Raw genomic sequence first — 19,218 nt, 5'->3', positions numbered from 1 at the left:
GTTTTGTTGTAAACTAAATAGCTCAGAGGGAGGATGCTCTGACCTTTTGATCACAGGGCCAGCATGCCCACTAGGCGACCTTAGGCAGTCACCTAGGGCATGACCCTGGGAAGCACCAAATTGGGCTGTCCCTGGAAGGGTGGGGGCACTGCCCTTCCTCCTGGGCGCCCTCCCATGTAATTTAAATCATCAGGGAGGGGGTGACCCCCACCCTCCCAGCCTAGAGTGCCGGCAAGCCTGGCGCCAATTTCCTCTAAGCTGAGTTAGTGTGAGCTACCTCACAGATTTTTAGCCTCCAGCTCACACATTTTTGTCTTAATTCAGGAAGGGTGACCCCAGAGCTCACAACTTTAATACCTGTAGCTCACAAAGTAGAATTTTTGCTCACAAGACTCTGCAGCTTAGAGGGAACTTTTCCTGGCCCTGGCCCTGTTTGATCTTATGCCATTTTCCCTGTTATATATATATATATTAGATACAGTGATCAGAATAGTGACAGTATTTCAAATGAGGCCACACCATAGCTGAATACAAGGGCATTACAATACTGGCTGTTTTGTTTTCAGTCCTTTTCATAATAACCCCCAGCATGTAATTTTCCTTTTTCACTACCGCCACCCACTGAGGTGGCATTTTCATCCATCTGTCCACTGCAACCCCAAAAATGTCATTCCTGGGCAGCTACTCTCAGTCATACAAACAGTGTATATGCCAAGTTAGGATTTTATACCCTGATATATATCACTTCACACTTACATTGAACATTGTTTGCTATGTTGTTGCCTTGGTTTTCATCATTCTGAATAATCTGCTGTCAGACATACCCAGTTACTCCTAATTCCAGATATTTATGAACACATTAAGTAGCTTCAGTCACAACAGTAATTCCTGTGCGATTCCACACTGTTCATTCCCCTTCAATAAGAACTGTCTATTTACTCTAGCTCTTGGCTTCCTGACATTTAACTAAGAGCAGAAGAGGACAAACAAAATGGTCAAGAAGTTAGAACACATTTCCTACAAAGGACAGCTTTGGGGCTTTTCAGTTTCAAAAACAGGACTTTTTTTGTAGCAGGAAGTCCTTTGCATATTAGGCCACACACCCCTAATGTAGCCAATCCTCCAAGAGCTTACAGGGCTCTTCTTACAGGGCCTACTATAAGCTCTTGGAGGATTGGCTACATCAGGAGGGTGTGGCCTAATATGCAAATGAGTTTCTGCTACAAAAAAGTCCTGCAGCTGACAATGTGGGGAGGACATATGATAGAGGTTTATAAAATTATGCATTGCAAAAGTAGGCTGGGAGAAAATTCTGTAACATTAGAACTTGAAGGCACCCAATGAATTTGACAGGCAGTACCTTCAGGAACACCAAAAAGAAGTACTTCATTCCATGGGATGTAGTGATGAGCACTATTTTGTGTGTTTGTGTATAAAATGCTATCAAATCACAGCTAAAGTATAGCAACCCCACATAGCAGGGGTGTCAAACAAATGGCCCACAAGCCAGAAGTAGCTTGCAGGGCTCTTATTCAGCCCATGAGCAACTGGTCATTACCTTTATTGCCAGATTGAGGCTGTGCATTATGTTCCTGTATGGGTGGTGGAAACTGGAGGGTGGACATCAGGGAGACACTTTAAGAATGTTAATTTAAGCATATTTGTATTTTTAATAAAGAATATCATTAATTGGGCATGGCTGTGTCAATCATAAAATTTGCATCTCTGGTACCTGACATTACATTTTATGGCACATATGCCCTGGTCCGACAAAGTGAAATTTATGTCAGATCCAGCCCTTATAACAAATATCTCTGCCATAGGATTTTCAAGGCAAGAGACAAACAGAGGTTTGCTATTGCCTTCCTCTAGAGATCCTGAAATTCCTTGATGGTCTCATCCAAGCATTAACCCATGCCAATCTACTTACATTATGAAATCTGATGAGATTGGGATAGCCTGGGCCTTCCAGGTCAGGGTGACCACTATTTTAGCCACCCTTAAAAGGTGACTCTTTTAAGATTATCACCCTCCCTGCATCACTGTGGGTGAATCAGTTCTGAAGACAGTCCAGCAGTTCAGCTACCTGGGGTGCATCATCTCCTCAGATGCCAAGATCGACAAGGAGATTGACAACAGGCTGGCAAAGGCAAACCGTGCATTTGGCCGACTGCACAAAAGAGTGTGGAGCAACAAGCATCTGAAAAAAGGCACAAAGATCAATGTTTACAAAGCGGTTGTGATGACAACCCTCATCTATGGCTCCGAATCGTGGGTTTTATACCGTCATCACCTGCGACTCCTTGAGCGCTTTCATCAGCGCTGCCTTCGCACCATCCTCAACATCCACTGGAGTGACTTTGTGACCAACACTGAAGTCCTCAAGCGGGCAGAGGTTACTAGCATCGAGGCACTGCTGTTGAAGACGCAGCTGCGCTGGGCAGGGCATATTTCTAGGATGGAAAACCACCGCCTTCCCAAGATTGCCCTGTATGGCGAACTCTCCACCGGCCATCGAAATAGAGGGGCACCAAAGAAGAGGTACAAGGACTCCTTGAAGAAATCCCTTAGCACCTGTCACATCAACCATCACCAGTGGTCTGACCTAGCCTCAGATCGCAAAGCATGGAGGCACACCATCCACCAGGCTGTCTCTTCCTTTGAGAACACACGCATAGCTGGTCTTGAGGACAAAAGGAGATTGAGGAAGAATCGCACTGCTACAGGACCAACCCTAAATCAGACTTTTCCCTGCAGCCGCTGTGGCCGGACCTGCCTGTCCCACATTGGTCTTGTCAGCCACCAGCGAGCCTGCAGCAAACGTGGACTATTGCACCCTTCTTAAATCTTCGTTCGCGAAGCCAAGCCGAGAGAAAAGGTGACTGGACAAATTCACAAAGGGGAGGTTCACCGATGGCTAACAGTCGCACTGAATAAAGGCAGCAACCCTCTGAATACCAGTGCTAGGGGAAAAACAGGGGGAAGTCTTGGTCTCCATGCAGTCCTTATACACCTTCTACAACATCTGGTTGGCCACTGTGTGGAACAAGATGCTGAACTAGATAGACCACTAGTCTGATCTGGCAGGACTACTCTCCCATTTCTGATGCAGAGACATAGACCTACCCACATTCAGTGAAAAATATCTGTTGTGTCTCTGCCACTTGGGGCTTGGCTCTTCCAATCACTGATTTATGTAGAGACAGAATCCATGCATATGAGTGAAGCATGTGGTCTGGGGGCATGAGGCTTAACAAAGGTGGATCTCAGGTATCAAGTATATTAGATACCCTCAACTCATATATTTGAGGGGTAGGCTGTGGCTTCTTTGTGATGCCAGAAAGGTACTTTATGTAAGCTCAGAAGTTCTATTTATTACACTACATGTTGAGTATAGTTTTTGCATGTAAAACTGGCTCCTAGGGGGAGCCCTAATTCAATTTAAGATCTTCCAAACCTTGTCTTTGTGGGGCTTAGTATTTTATTTGTTTACATTTTTTATAGTGCAGGGCCTATTTGACACAGCTGTTTGTTAATGACTTTGAACCTCTCTGGGCAGCGGGAAAGCTGTGATAAAAGTCATTCCGTTTATATATATGTACATATATAACTAAGAAACCAGCAGAGCACACCTAAGGCTCTTTCATTCCCCTTGGAGATGTGCTACAAAGGTTCCCCAAGCAATGTAGTACAAATATCAGAAAGGGAGACTCTCTTTGTATGTGCATGCCTAGACATCACAGGAAATGTGTTTTCCTCTGTATAAAAAGTGCATATCTTTGCAATGATGTGAGAATGTTTGGGGCTGCTATTTAAAGTGCATGGTCCCCGGCAAGTTTCAGGCGAGCTAATGGGGCGTCTCCTTCATATGTTCCTGTGCATCAGTGAGAGTCTTCAGGCAACCCTCCATTGGCTATTCCACCACTTAGAGTGGCCCCTCTAGCATTGACCAGAGCCCAGGCCTTCTCCAGCAAGGCTTCTGCTCTGTAGATTGGGCTCCCAGAAGAGGGGAGTGGGAGGCCTTCCTTGGAGATCTTCAGGAGATGCTGCAAGGCCACGACATTTGAGAAGGTGCGAACGGCAGGTATCTTTTAAGGAAGAGATTTGGGGTCTGTTATTTTATTATGGTTTTAAATTGAATTTTTCAGGCTATTATTGTAAGCCACCTTGAACTATGATGAAAGATGGGGTATAAATGTCAATACATTTTAACATCAATAAATAAAATCCTGCTGGAACCTACATTTTCTAACACAGAAGCCATGCTCTGAAGTCCTAGCCAGTGTTCAATGGAAGACCCTCTGCATATGTCCAAAGGCACTGGTGTTGTTTCACATGCTCCAGGACAGAGCTGCAGCAGTGAAAGACTCCAGAATGATACCTTTGTTCAGCTTTGACAGAATTCTACTTCTTCAAGCACAACGTGGACATTGTCTCAATTTGGTGCTCCAGGTATTTTACTAAAGCTGTGAGCTCCCCCACAGAGAGCACCTCCTGTCCTAAATTTCCTGCCATGTGATTGTTCTGTGCTAGAATCATGAGCTTCTTTCTCTGCTGCTGCTAAGTCGCTGATCTACAATCTCCTTCTTACATCCCTGGATTTCTCATGTGCAGCCCCCCACCCCCACCCTATAGGCTTTGGGCTTGCCCATCACCATCATCATCATCATCATCATCATCATCATCATCATCATCATCATCTCATCAGGCTTTCATTTTTCTATCCTTAAGAGATTCCAGTTTCATTTCCGGGGAAGGGGGGGCATTGAATGGACACGGAGATGAAATGTCCCCCATCTTAGGGACCGCAAATACAACACCATCAGCAATAAACTGCCTTCCCCCAATACAAGGATCCAGTCCCTTGAATTTTTCAAGAAATGCACAGAGCCATGCAACAATACAAAACAAAATCAGACCCACGGCCATCTAAAGCCAATGTGCCTGGATCTCTGCCCCCCCTCTCATTAAAATAGCTTTTGAAAACAAAACAAAAATCTATTGGTCATCAGGTTCTAAATGTAATTTTGTTCCTAAACTGAACAATTAGTGGAGAATATATATTTTACATTTACATCCAAGGAGGGAAGGAATCAAATCAATCATATCTGAAACAACTCTGTATCTTTTCCTTGAAGGGCCATCAAGAGTCAAGTGAAATTTGATTTTTAATTATTATTATTATTATCATTATTATTAATACAATTTCCAAGAGTAATTTCATATTCTCTTCACCACATCTACAAATGTTATTTCTTCATTCTATTGTCATCAAAATTACGATCAGGATAATTTAAAAAAAAAGAATTTAGGAAGGAGAGTCGGGAATCCTATTAGTAATCAATAAAATGAGAGTGACAATCCTAGGGAACAAAGGCACAATAGCTTCCATCAACCCTAAAGCCATCTTTTTTGTTAATGTCCAAAGGAAATACCTCAATGGATAGAGCTGCATGTACATATACAAATGTATGTGTATGCATGCATGTAAATTCCCAGACACATCGGGCTGAGCATCATTCCCGCAGCTGGCGAGGCAGGCGCGCGGAAAAGATATCCCCCCCCCTTTTTTTACTCCATCTCGGGAACACACCCACCCCCGCCCCAAAGCTCCAGGAATCCGGCATATTTTGTCATTTGCATGCATCAAATGCAGCGAGGAAGGCATGCACGCGTGTGTGTGAAGGCGCCTCATACATGCTGGCGCGCACAGATCCATCGAGGAGGGCATACAATGGCGTTCCCGCCTGGGGGGTCGCCCAGCAGTTTTTGGGGGGTCGGGGGGCTGCAGCAGCAGGTGGAGAAATGCCACCGCTCCCTCGGCCGCCGCGGGGCGCGCGTCCCTGCTGGGGGGGGGGGGGGGAGCCGATGCCCTCCAGGCCAGGCGATGCCAGCCCCTCCCTCCCCCCCCCGCCCTGCTGGCCCCCTTACCGGGCGTCCTTGGCGGGGCGGCAGAAGCCGGCTGCGGGCGCACAATGGCCGGCGCTCGGATGCCAAAGCCCGGCGAAGAAGCCGCGCGGGTGCCCGGGCGGGCGAGCGAGCGCGAGGCAGCCAGTCCCTCCCCCGCCAGCCCACAGACGCCGCCCCCCGAGCGCCTCCTCGCCTGCCCCCCCTACACGCCGGATCGGGACCGCCCCGCGGCCACGGCGTGACGCATCGAGCGAGAGAGCCCGGCTCCCCTGCCGCCCCCACGCGGCTCGCCGAAGCCCCAGATCCCTCCCCGAGGCGACGCCCAGCCTGGCTCGGGGCTGAAGAACCACGGAGCGGGACCACCCCCTGCCCATTAACTGAGGGCAGCCCTCCTCCCACACGTGGCACACATCGCAAGTGACCCGAAGTGATTGGCAGAGAAAGGTAACATCCTCGCAGGCCTGAGTGGGGGAAGCTAGGGGAGGGACGGTGGCTCAGCGGTAGTCGGTAGAGAAGCAGAAGGTCCCAGGTTCAATCCCTGGCATCTGCAACTAAAGAGGGTCCAGGCAAATAGGTGTGGAAAACCTCCGCTTGAGACCCTGGAGAGCCGCTGCCAGTCTGAGAAGACAATACTGACTTGGATGGACCGAGGGTCTGATTCAGTAAAAGGCAGCTTCATATGTTCATAGGAGGGGTCCCAAACTCATGCAAGGAACCAGCCCCAGAGGAAGATTGACGCTGGCAGCAGCACAGGAGCCAACCAGTGGTCCATCACCTATTTCCACAGCAACCATCTTAGATGCCCCTGGGAAGGGAAAGCACAGAAAATGAGGTCTCTCTCTGTCTCCCTATTCTTGCCCTCTAGTTTGTGGTGAATTTCAAAGTGGTGCCTCTGAGCATGGAGGCTGGCTGATGGACCCAGCCTCCTGGAATTTATCCTTTTATGGCCATCTAAAGCAAAGGCTGTTATTGCCTTTGCAGCTCTGAAGCCTACAATTATGTGTTGTGTATAAAACATGCACTGTTGCCCATCCTGAATCATGTGCCCATCTTTGTTGGATGCCAGGGGTGGCCCATCCACTAGGCAGCTCTAGACAATTGCTCTGGATGCTAGCCCTGTCATCACCCTACCCTCTGCCTCAGTACTCCCTGCCTAGATGCCTTCCTGCAGCATCAGGGTATGCCCTGGGAGGTACTCCCAGACCCAGTGGGCAGCTGGCAAAGAGTGTCCTGCTCCCTCTTTTCCTCCTGCTGTCAGGGGCAGCAGAGTGAGGACAGGACAGCTCAGCCCAGCCCAGCTTTCTTCCTCCTTAGCACTGCTGCACCTCGCCTGACCAGGTAGAAGGCACACAGGCAGGATACATGTTCTTGGCACAGTGCAAGAAAGGAGGGTAGATGCAATCTTTACACCTTCCAACAGCCTGGCAGGGGCAAGGGGGGTAGCACCATCTTCCTGCCTCCTGTGGAGGGGGGGGCTTGAGTGCCGTGCCCTCTCCTGGAGCTGACCTTTTTGGGTGCCTCAAGTTATAGTATTATGAGACAGGGAGAAAAGTTCCTCTCTTTCCACTTTCTCTACACCACATATAGTTTTATAAATCTATCTCTCTCTCTCACACACACACATACAAATACGTCAATATTCTTTTCCAAACTGAAAAGCCCCATACACCTTAGCCTTCCCTTGTAGTGGAGACACTCCAGCCCCTTGAACATTTTGGTTGCTCTTCTTCTGCATTTTTCTCAGCCTTGTGATTGCTTTTTGAAGATGAATGACACAGCAGTACACAATATTCCAAACATGGTCACAGCATAGATTGTCACAAGCAAGAGCATTATGATACATTGCTGGCTTTTGATTTACAATCCTTTTCCTGTCCATGGAATAAAAATTGCCATTTATACTACTGACATAAATCACAACCACCCCAGATTCCCCCAAATGATCACCTTGGCACAGATGGGTGCCACCTGCCCATGAGAAGGGGTGCCCACACCCAGAAGCCTACCAGATCTTCAGTAGGGTGCTCAGATCCACACAGCCAGACGGTGGGTAGAGACTCCTTCAACGAGACGGTTCCACACAATGTGTGCCAAACACTGGAGAGAAGGTTTGCAAAATCTATACAAGTCCAGAGGGGTGATGTTAGTCTATTGCAGGGAAATTAAACAGAAGTCCAGAAGCAACTTAAAGACTAACTACATTTATTTCCAAAGTAGGCAAACATTGTTTACAGTTGTACTGGTTCAAAATCAAAAACAAACCACAATTTGTGTAATACTTTTTTTTAGGACCAGTTATCAGAAACAATTGGTGTTTGCACAGGGGACCACCTTTACCTTTTTATAATGACACAAATCAGTGAGCAAACTTTCAAATTCATCAGAACACTTTCTCAAGCTGGATGTCACAACATATTTTTTTTTTAAAGAAGATGTTCCACACTGTAATAGGGGACAGGCTGTGGCTGAGTAGTAAAATATCAGCTTGGCATGCAGAAGGTCCCATGTTCAATCCCTGCAAGCTCCAGTTTCAAAAGGAACAAGTAGCAAGTGATGTGAAAGATCTCTACCTAAGACCATGGAGAGCTGCTTCCATTCTGAGCAGACAAAACTGATGTTGATGAGCCAAGGGCATGAATAGGGGTGCCACCCTCCACGTGGCACCTGGAGATCTACCACTATTACAATTGGTCTCCAGACAACCAAGATTAGTTCTCCTGGAGAAAATGCCTGGATGAAGGGTATACTCTAGTCTATGGCATTATAGCCTGCTAAGGTCCCTCCCCCCCTCCTCAAACCACCCCCCTCCCCAGGCTCTACCCCCAAAATCTCTGAATATTTCCCAACCCAGAGCTGGCAACCCCAGTATAAGGCAGCTTCATGTGTTAATTTTAAAGGCCTATTCATGTCATGATCTCTGTGCTGAATGCTGACAGGCAACCCAGCTTTATAAAAGCTCAATATGCAGTTTCCTTCAGAAGTTTAAAGCTCACAATGAATGGCTGGCTTACCTTATGTAAGAACTTGCAATGTTAAAGAGCTATTAAAAGAAACAGCATTCCTCATCAAAAGAGTACACTGAGGTGTGACTGTTAGTCAGCTGCTTCAACCCTGCCCCAAAGCAGCCATTTTCACCAGGAGCACTGATCTCTGTAGTCTGCAATTCAGATGGAATTCTGGGATACCACCAGGCCCCACCTGGAGGATGACAACCCTAGCTCCTAGAATGAGAAAATAAAAGACCATGGCCTCTGAATTGCTTACACAGGCTGCAAAACAGATTCCCAAAGGCCAGGTGCTTCAAAAATCCCCAGAAAGCTCACAGCCAAATAAAAGTGACACAGGGGGCCAAACCTGGCAGATGCCTGATGTGGTCTTTGAGGAAGTTACAGAGGGATGTAGCTACTCACAGAGGTGCCTCAGACATCCAAGAAAGACCTATCCTCAAGATCAGGAGCAACGACCAACTGTGCAAGGCCTCTGCTGAATTCCAGCCAAATGTCTGAGTCTGATATCTCCTCCTTCACTGTAATAAAGGCCTAGGCTGAGAAATAACAAATCCCTCAAGCTATCTAAGAAGGAAGGGCAACCTCAGCCATAGCCAAGGTCTGGGAAAGCTATCCATCACTGACAGTTTCCTAGCCAGGAAATTTTTTTAAATCTTCAATTTAAAGTGGTTGCTATGTTTAATACAGTACCAGAAGACAGTGAGGCCCAGTTCCAGTGAGAACCATGAACCATGTTGACCCCGAAGTTTGGAAAGGGCCTCACACATCTGTCTTTAGCCAGGCTAATATCTTTCAACAGGATTCTGATACTAAATGCCATTTCTGGTAGCTCTGCCTCCCCTCCCCCATTGCTGATTAATTTGGATTTATGCTGGACCAATACTTGTCGGGTCTGACAGAGCCCTCCTATTTCCATGCACATTATGGACAGCAACACACCATGCTCAGAACCCTGACAATCTATCCGCAGCCTGAGAGCTGGGAACATTCCACATCCAGTCAGTAACGCCAGAGGCAGCAGACAGACAACAGGGGGCCGGCAGGCCCTCTTACGCACCAGAGTGCTGACTGAGCAGATCAGTGTTTGTTTTCCTAAAACAAGCCTGAACTGTTGGATGAGATGGGAGTTACAGTCTTTACCCACCCCAGCAACTCTCCCACTTCTGTATGCTGTTCTCCATCATTTATGCCCCAATCGATACACATGTATGGCTCTTCATTTTCTCAGGTGAGCAGTGATAGCTGGAGATCTATCCAAGGAACATCAGTGTTCCCGAATGGACCACATGCTGCAAATCAGCAGAAAGGGGTACATTCCTAAAACAGGGTCCCAAAGAAACTCAAGAAGCTCAAGAAGCAGGTAAGTATGGCTTAGCTAAAGAGCTAGTTTGTGCATGCATGGTTTTGACTATACTTACGTTTTCCCCATCCAGGAGGATATAAAAAGCAACTCAGTGGAGTTCATTTCCAGTAGAACCTCATTTGACCCCCCCCCCCCATTTCCCCACACTGATTCTCATTTTAGCCCCCACAGTGACATTTTGGAAAAGAAACATCTATCCCAAATATCGTGGAACTACATCTACGTCTAACATGCAATGCTGTCCTCACATACCTCTGCAGGTGATGAGAATCATGGCAAGCATATGTGCATGTGTGAACCAGCCCTTTAAAAGGATTCTATGCTTTCCTTTTGGATGCTGCTCCACTGGGGGCAGGAAGTTTTTCCTTCTGCCAGTATGGTATAGTCACTAGAAATCACAAGCCTTAAGTTCAGATCCCTTATTCCTCCGTGAAATGTGGCTTTGGGCAAGCTGTTATGTCTCAGATCAAGATGCAACCAGACAAGAGATTTGGCCTGAACTAATCATGTGCACATCTGCCCCCTGTGTCCCACCCATACTTACCTCGTCATAGGATGGGCTGGGACCAGATTAAACAGCCATCAGAAACTCCCTGGTAGCAAATCTCTGAAGTGCATGCATGGCACATTTCCTGGCTGGCTGAACAGCTGGGGCATGCAATGTACATGCTCCACTTGCGCAGGAGCAGTCTGAATGCTCCTCTTGCGTGTGTGCAGCCTGCGCCTCTCCCAGCAGCAGGTCAGGGGCTGTGTGATTGCCGCAGCATGCATCAAAGACCAGCAGCTTTTTCAAAGCTGGGAGACAGCTGTGGGGAATTCTGAGTGTGACTGCACCCTCAGCCTCACAAGGATAGATCCAAACTGCTCCTACACAGAGGTTTTGCTCTGGTTTCCTCTCCAAAGAGCAGTGCTGTTTTTTTAAGAATACATGTGATGCAATACTGTTATTCCTACTTTATGTGTTTCTCCTCATTTTGCTACAATCTTCCAGAGTGGTTAGGTATGGCAATGTAGGAAAGTGTGCACTTTGGAACATCAGCGCCACTTTCCTTGCAACTGTCCCCTGTTGTCTCCATCCCACCACCTGTGCCACCAGAGGGACTTCTGAAAACGTTGGTTATTAATATATACCACTATAGCATTAAATCACAGTGCTATATCCATTACTGATTTTAATCCCAGCACAAGTGACATATATGTACAGCCTGAAGCATACAAGCAGGAGAATATTTGTCTATCAATACATGAATCATGCTGGAAGACAACAATTTTAAAAGCTTTCACATTCACAGGGTCTTTTTGAGGACAACTTCTAGAAAAACTGCCACTACCACTCTGTTTCTTGGCTAATTCTGGATTCACTTTATGGCTTCAGACATTAAAGCAAATGAGTCTCCATGAAAGCAGAGATATGTGTGCAATTAATTTTTAAAGTACAAATATTTAAACTTGTTCAAATGAGCTTCATTTAAAGGATTTTCAGAAGGTCCATTTTGTCTATTAAGATAATTCTTTCAGGGAATTCAAGCTTGTGCTCTGTCAGTTCTCTAGAAAAGCACATGCAGAGAAAATTGGGTAAATGTGTGACTGTTCTCTATAAACATCTAGACCAAATAAAATTGTAAAAATAACCACAGCCACAAACATTTTACTCAGCTGCTGGTAGTGGATTTTTACTCACCCCTCCAGGAACTTTCTTTTAGGGGTCAGCCTCTCCTATTTCTTATTAGTTTTTCATCTTATTCCTTCAACTGGAATTAAAACCCAGCTGCACCATTTTTTATTGCGTTCCTGCAAAATTCCACTAAAACATCAGCTTATGTGCCATTCTTAATGGTTGTTTAAATTTCAGGCCAGTCTAAAGAATCTCTTGGAAGGCACAAGGATTTCGAGATCTTTAAATGTTTCCTTTGACAACTGAAGTAGGCTTGATTGGATGACTCAGATCTGAAGAGACATCAGCAAACTCTACAAGAGGTGAGGATTTTTTTTTAAAGTAAAAACAAGTTTTTTCTTATTTTCCTCTCTTTTTTCAATGCAGTCCTTTCCTTGCCAATTTTCACAGGAGATTCATTTAACAAATAAGCAATTATCACCCTGGCATCATGGCTATGGTCCACTGCATGTTTTGCACCTCACTTGATTTTAGCAGCAAATGATCTTTCAGAAGGAGAAAATGTCCAGTCATCCATTTCTAAAATTAGCAGGGCACAATCTTGAGCCACACTGAACTCACCCTCTGCCCAGGAAGCCTTCAGTTTGGATGGAACATGGCTATTCATGGGCACCTGCAGGCACACACACACCAACCAGGAGTGGACCCCTTCATTTATTGCCTTATGTATGGATATACTGAAATGAGATCCAAACAACACCATCTCTGAATTTGCACACCGCCAGACCCAGGTTGGTGCTTGCACATGAAGCACTATGCACATTTGGGTCAATGGCTATTTATATCCCATTCTGTGTCAATTATCAGGGAAGTGCTGTTTGCCTTTTCTCTGTAGGATTCTTTGTAGTAGTATGTTTCTCCCCATTTTCTGAGCTTCCTTTGCTTTCCCTACAGAACTCTTTTTCTTCTTTTGCAGCTGCTTCTTCTTGTCAATAGAGCTCCTGGCTATCCCTATCATTGCAGCTGTACAGAGAGTGGAAGGCAATTAGCTGTGGTACCAGCATAGAGGCAAGGTTGACAGAGACCCTAACCTGGATGGCTCAGCCTAGCCCAGTGTTATAACATCTTAGCAACTAATCAGGGATAGCCCTGGTTAGTGCTTGGATGGGAGCTCACCAAAGAAGACTACTCAGAAGCAGGCAAATGGCAAACCCTTTGTGTCTTACCTTGAAAACTCTACTGGGGCACCGTAAATCAGCTGTGACTTGAGAGAACTTTTCAGCACCAAGAAGACAGAAAGGGTTGGTCTGGGAGCCAGCTGTGTGCAGTTCCATTTCCACAGGACTGTAAAAAAGGCTTGTATTAATGTGGCACCAGACAGAGCTCAGCATCTTCAAGATAGCAATTTCCATTTGGAAAAAGCAATTTTCTTATCCTTCGGGCAGCCAAGCAGTGCTTAATAGAGCAATGCCCTCTGAGATCTTAGAGGCAAAAGGACAGCTGGACAAAATTCCTGGGGAGGTGGTGGAATTCAGTTATACAGAACAATAAATGGCTACCAGGTGTTGACCTCCAACAGGGATTGGCTTTTCCCCCGCTGCAGAGACTATGCTGACTGTCAGTGTGCTTCCAGACAAGTGCTGATGTTGCTCTTTAAAGTCACCAGGAGCACTGGGCTAAAAAACCAAGATACATCCTATGGCTTCCTGTCATAGGGTTGCCAATGCACATGGCTTATCTCCTCTTTAAGAACCTGGAATCACTTGTAGTTTGTAGTTATAGCAGTGCCTTCAAGGTACAGAATAATGTATGCAAAAAGACAGGCTCATGGCTCTTAGGAGCTCTCAGTCTAGATTACACCAGAGAGGGAGGGAACAGAAAACGGAAATGGAGAGGCAAGAATAAGAAGGGATCAGGGATGGACTGGCAGGGGAAATTCCCAGTAGACCTCTGTACTGAAGGACTGCTGGCAGTCAGGAGCAAACCATGGTAGCTCTGTTTTGTGCTACCGGGGCCACTCAACCTGGCTTGTTTCAGGGCCATTTTAACTTTTCAGTCCATGCCTGGAAGGGATGGATCTTGGGAGACAGAGTTGCCTGTATTAAAACCTGGTATTGATAACAGATGATAGATCACAGCAGCTGATCACTCAATGGGCTGCTTGTTTGCATCTGGCTGGCTTGGTGTCAGGGGTGTGTGGCCTAATATGCAAATTAGTTCCTGCTAGGCTTTTTCTACAAACAATGGTGATGTCAGCAGATTTGGCCTGGTATGCAGATCAGTTCCTGGTGATGTCAGGGGTGTGGCCTGATATGCAAATGAGACCCTACTGGGGGTTTTCTACAAAAAAAGCCCTGCCATTCATACAGATTTAAATTTTGCCAGTGGGTCAAACTGTGGCCCCTCAGGATAGTTTGTGATCAGGAATATAATGTGGGAGCGGGAGGTTTAAGCCTCTGCATGTTCTGAATCAGGCCCAGGTGTGCCTGAAAAGCATGGAAACTCTGGCACATACATCTCGCCCTGTCCCTGGGCCCTCCCTCGGGAAAACATAATATATAGCTAGGTCCTTAGTTGCTGCTTTCCATTGACCTAGTTTAATATTGTTAACTTCTGATAACATGTTTATCGTCTTAATTATTGCTTTGCTGTAAGTCATCCTGATGCTTTTTAAGTAGAAAGGCAGGGAAAACAACATGTTCATTCATAATAAGGTATATTGTAAGCATTTCCATAGTAAATTATACAGATCAAGGGGAATTGTGGAGATTTCATTTAAACTCCCTGTGCAAATTATTCAAGCCACAGGAAACTGGATCGAGCAGATGTGGAATTTACTTTTTTTTCCCAATACAGAGAAAAACATAACCTGGGCACTGGAACACAGTTCATCTGCACAAACCGAGTTGAAATGGATGGGAATTTCAGAATGGAACAGGAGGGGAAGGGCTGGGGTTCAGTGGTACAGCATCTGCTTGGCATGTAGAAGGTCCCAGGTCAATCCCCAGCATCTCCAGTTAGGGATCAGATAATAGTTGATATGAAAGATCTCCATTTGAAACTCTGGAGAGCCACCACAGGTCTGAAGAGACAATACTGACTTTGATGGGTCTGATTCAGAATTAGACAACTTCATGTGTCTTCAGGTAAGAACAGAGTCACAGTAAGAAACACAATTTATGCACAGCATGGGAAAGCACTTAGTAGCTTTTGTTTGCTTGTATTCCCTTCTTGTAGTTATTTCTGTTCTAGAGGAAAGGGAATATCCGTGTTTCCCACCATCTAAACCGTGACTGGAAGACAGAACAAACAGCTTGTTTGCTGTGAGAAGAACCCATCTGCATGACAGTAATTAATCCATCTGGGGCCTGAGCAGAGGGAAAGAGAGCTGCTCCTTCCAAAGGTAGAGGACTTCTGAGGGATCAGGTGAAGGAGGAGCAGAAACAAGGAAGGAAAACACCCCAGCAACAGCACAGCCTCATCAGCAGACCTGTTTCTTTGGCTTTTCCAACAGCTTGCTCCTCCTGGCTGGTGGAAAGTGGCATCAAGTCACAGAATCTTCAAGACGAGACCAAAAGAGGTGGTTTGCTATTGCCTGCCTTCATGTAGCGACCCTGGACTTCCTTGGTGGTCTCCCATCCAAGTGGTAACCAGGGCTAAGCCTGCTGAGCTACCAAGGTTTGATAAGATCAGGCTATTATGGTTAGATGGTTGTGCCTCAAATATCCCATCAAACCTTGGTCTATGGGGCCATGCCAGATCTTAGTCCTCGAGTGTGCCATTTGCTCCCTTTCTGTCTGCAAGTCAAATAGCTTTTCCTCATGGGCCTTCCCTTCTCATTCAAGTTTGGAGCAAGCTGCTTGTGGAGCCACACCATCCTGGGTCTCAGAACAGATGAGGTTGCCCAACCACAAGAGAGTCCAGGATCCAGGACAGCTGATGCCTGGTTAAGGGCTGATTGGTCTTGCTAGTGTATCCCTCTGGGGGCTGGAGGAGGAGGAGGAGGAGATTGCATTTATACCTCACCCTTCAGAGTCTTACAGTGGCTTACAATCTCCTTTTCCTTCCCCTCCCCACAACAGACACCCTGTTAGGTTGGTGGGGCTGAGAGAGTTCTTGAGAGAACAGCTCTGAGAGAATTTGTGGCTGGCCCAAAGTCACACCAGCAGGTGCATGTGCAGGAGTGGGGAATCAAACCTGGGTCTCCCAGACAAGAGTCTGTGCTCTTAAGCACTAAACCAAACTGGCTCTCATTAGGGTTGCCAACCTCCAGGTGAAGCTCAGAGCTGTCCCAAAAATACAACTGATCTCCAGACTATAGAGATCAGTTCCCCTGGAATGTGGAAAAAATGGCAGCCTGGGAGGGTGGACTTTCTGGTACTATACTCCTGAGAACCAGCCCCTACCCAAACCTCACCCTCCCAAGGCTCTGCCCCCAAATCTCCAGGAATATTCCAACTCAGAGTTGGCAACCCTAAACCCAAGTCTTGCTTCAGGATCTGAACTGCTGGCAAGGATTTTGTGGATCTGCTTCTGCTGAAGCACCCTGAGCTGGCTTGTAGGCTGCATTAGTTGCACACCAGAACTGCAATCACACACACCAAATAATGCACTTTCAATCCACTTTCAATGCACTTTCCTACTGGATTTTGCCAATTCACACAGTAAAACCCAGTTGCAAAGTGTGTGATCACAGCCCAGGTGGCTTCTTGAGTTGTTTTTGCAGCAGGCCCAGCCCTGAACTGGGAATGGGCTAGAACAAGGTTTGCCAACTCTGGGTTGGGAAACTCCTGGGGATTTGGGGAGGAGCCTGGAGAGGGGGGAGTTGGTGGGGGAGCAAGTTCAGCAGCAATGTGATGCCGCATAATCCACACTCTGAAGCTGCCATTTTTCTCCAAGGAAGCTGATATCTGGAGATCAATTGTAATTCCAGAACTCCAGGCCTGGAGGTTGGCAATCATAACATGGAGCAGCTATGGCAAGGCCCAGTGACTCAAAGGCCCCCACAATCTGATTTCCTGACCAAACTTCCATTTTGATTGTGCAGCAAGATGTTCACATGTCGAGAGCGCAGCTGCGGAAAGGCAGGCTTGGCATAATTAGCCCTTTTGCTTTTCTCTGCAGGCAAAGGGGAAATTAACACACTCAGCCAAGTGAGGATTTCTTGCTGACTGCACAGTGTGTGAGAGGAAGACAGCATCACACTTGCCATTGCATATGGATTGAAAGGGGAGAGAGACTGTGCAGACGCAGGCACACATAGGAGCACTTTAACCGAGATATGTACAGCCTCTTTGCTCTACAACAGCCTGGCTCCCTCTTGTCTGCTCCAGCAGTGCTTTTGCCCTCTCTGTCCTTGCCACCTGGGGAATTAAATGCTGCTTTTTAAAAATATCTGGCTTGGAAGGGATCACTTTGCATGCTCCAACAAGCTTAGTATAGCAGGCTGTGAAAACAGCTTACATACATTCATATTTCAAGCCTGCTTCAAGTTATAATTTGCACTGGAAGCACACACAGAAAACGGTCCAGCCTTGCATTTTGCAATTTCTTTGCTTTCTGCTTTATTTAATCTTTCAGAAAATGGGATGCCTTCTGTTCTTCTAAATACATGTTTAATGAAAAAGAGAAGCAGTTTCACCAAGCAGGTTGCAGCTTCACCAAGGAGAGCAAAATGGGCACAGTGGTCCCTACTGGTTAAGATCTGTCTCACAAGCTCTGCTCTCTGTGCTCCTTCCTTCAGAAGAGAGGCAGGTGGCAACTAGTTTAGTAGGGTTGCCAGGTCCAGGTCCCCCCTGGCAACTAGGAGAGGGGGAAAAGGCTTACCACTGGTGGGGGAGGCCCAGGCCGGCGATGCTGCTGCCTCACCGGTGATGCAATGATGACTCTTCGGGGCCCATGGAGAGTAATGTCTAGGGTTGCCAGGTCTGACTCAAGAAATATCTGGAGACTTTGGGGGTGGAGCCAGAGTGTGAAAAGGAGGAATATATTACAAAGGGAGTTCTGGCAATCACATTTGAAGGGACCACACTCATTTTAAATGCCTTTCCTTCATTGGAAATAATGTAGAGGTGCCTTCTTTTGGGACTCTTAGAATTGGTCCCCTGGTCCAATCTTTTTGAAACTTGGGGGGTGTTTTGAGGAGAGGCACTGAATATTATGCTGAAAATTTGGTGGCTCTACCACAAAAAACAGCCCCCCAGAGCCCCACAGATCAATTCTCCATTATACCCTAAGGAAATTGGTCTCCATATAACAGAGTGCCCAACAGACATTTTTGTCACCCCCCCCCCCCTTTCTGATGACCCTGAAGCAGGGGGAAGGCCTCCAAACTGAGGGATCCACTGCCCCCACCTGGGGATTGGCAACCCTAAATGTCAGTACATTGGCATGCTGCTGGCACCCGTCCACACCAGATTTTTTGCACAGTCCCCCCCCCCCCCCACTGGCCAACAGATGGGTGACAGGGTGGCCAGCGACTGATAGGGGTTTGGCAAGCCTAGAGTCAAGGCTTTTTTGGTAGAGAAATCTCATCTATGGAATCTCCTCCTCCTTACAAACCTTGGCAGTGCCCTCCTCTCTCACCTGCCAGTCATGAAAGAGAATTTTGAGGGAGCAGTCAGGTGTAATGGTTAAGCGTAGAGATGGGCACAAACTGGAAAAAGGTGTTTGGTTCATGGAGTACCCAGTTCATGAACCACAACTGTCACAAACTTTTTAGCATTAAATTAACTGATTCAGTTTGTGAGGTTGGTGAATCAGTAGAACAGCCCCAGCAGACTGTCTTCTACCTGCCTTCCAAGTTTGGTGAGGATTGGATTTATGGGGTCTGAGTTACAGCTCCCCAAAGAAGGTTCTCCCAGAAAAGTGCTTTCTGGGGAAATGACAGGTGCATGATCAGGAGTGTATAGAATGGACCCTGCGCAAGCCAGAGTCGTCAAAGTCATAGGGTAACTCCCCCACATGTTCCTTTACATGCATTCCAAGTTATGTGCAGATTGGACTTCGGGGGTCCAAGTTATGCCTCCCTAAAGAAGAGGCCCACAGGAAAGTGCTTTTGGGGAAAATGTCCAGCGCAAGTTCAAAAGTGCAAGCTGCGCACATCAAATGCATATGGAACCTATTGCTTTTCCAAGGCTGAAGAAGCCCACCCCTCCTGTTACTTTGAAGTTACTTTGAAGTTTGGTAAACATTTTGACTGAGCAGAGACTGTCTGGAAATGTTTTCATTCACAAAGGGGCACCAACATCCCCAAACAGCTTAAAAGTGTGCCAGCTGACTCACTACAAACTTCATTTTGGAAACCATGAACCACCCAAAAT

General features: G+C 46.6%; 2 protein-coding genes across 2 annotated transcripts in view; one reads left to right on the top strand and one right to left on the bottom strand.

The window, feature by feature from the left end:
• The window catches only part of MACF1 (microtubule actin crosslinking factor 1), a 414,929-nt gene extending 408,917 nt beyond the window's left edge, over window positions 1–6,012 (bottom strand). The window contains exon 1 of the mRNA XM_060258444.1: window positions 5,932–6,012. The gene's annotated coding sequence lies outside the window, so the exon portion shown is untranslated. The remainder of the gene's footprint in view (window positions 1–5,931) is intronic.
• The window catches only part of AK2 (adenylate kinase 2), a 436,257-nt gene that overhangs the window by 339,224 nt on the left and 77,815 nt on the right, over window positions 1–19,218 (top strand). The window lies entirely within an intron of this gene.

This window comes from Heteronotia binoei, chromosome 17 (genome assembly GCF_032191835.1).
Source record: "Heteronotia binoei isolate CCM8104 ecotype False Entrance Well chromosome 17, APGP_CSIRO_Hbin_v1, whole genome shotgun sequence".
NCBI classification, from domain to species: domain Eukaryota; kingdom Metazoa; phylum Chordata; class Lepidosauria; order Squamata; family Gekkonidae; genus Heteronotia; species Heteronotia binoei.
This window is presented reverse-complemented; position numbering and strand designations above follow the sequence as displayed.